This window comes from Octopus bimaculoides, unplaced genomic scaffold (assembly GCF_001194135.2).
Source record: "Octopus bimaculoides isolate UCB-OBI-ISO-001 unplaced genomic scaffold, ASM119413v2 Scaffold_21951, whole genome shotgun sequence".
Classification (NCBI taxonomy): domain Eukaryota; kingdom Metazoa; phylum Mollusca; class Cephalopoda; order Octopoda; family Octopodidae; genus Octopus; species Octopus bimaculoides.
Genome location: NW_026312562.1, coordinates 1,722 through 2,361, shown reverse-complemented (window position 1 = coordinate 2,361; position 640 = coordinate 1,722).

The following is a 640-nucleotide window of genomic DNA, read 5'->3' as shown; positions in this document are numbered from 1 at the left end:
ATATATATATATATATATATATATACACGTATATAATTGAAAGGTATTGGTATCCAGAAGAATCAGGTGGCAGGTAAGGCTGTTTGGGTATTATGGAAGGACTGTAGTTAAACTCTCGGTTCAATAATAATACGAATGACGAGTCTAATGAGGGTCTTGTGTGAGCATGTATATGTTAAATAAAATGAGACAACAAAGCCAAGGCTGTGTGGAATTTTCAGGACATTTATAAATAGAAAGTTATTCATACAGCTGTTTCTCTATGAACTCCTATCGGAATTTACATACCATGGACAAGAGGCATTTCTACTGCTTCTATACACCGCTTTCCTTGCATAATAGAACTACAACTATAACATCCTACATATATTTTTATTTTTACTTTTATTCTCTTATTTCTTTTCATACTTCTTATTTCCATCCTTTTCCATATAACCCCTTATATTGAACTCTACTATTTCCCTCTATTTAACTATCTCACATCGTCATTGATGAAGGGGTATCCCTAATATCCCAGAAGCAGCTATAAAACTAACTTGCTCCTTATAAATGTCCTGAAAATTCCACACAGCTTTGGCTTTGTTGTCTCAATTTATTTAACACACACACACACACACACACACACACACACACACACACA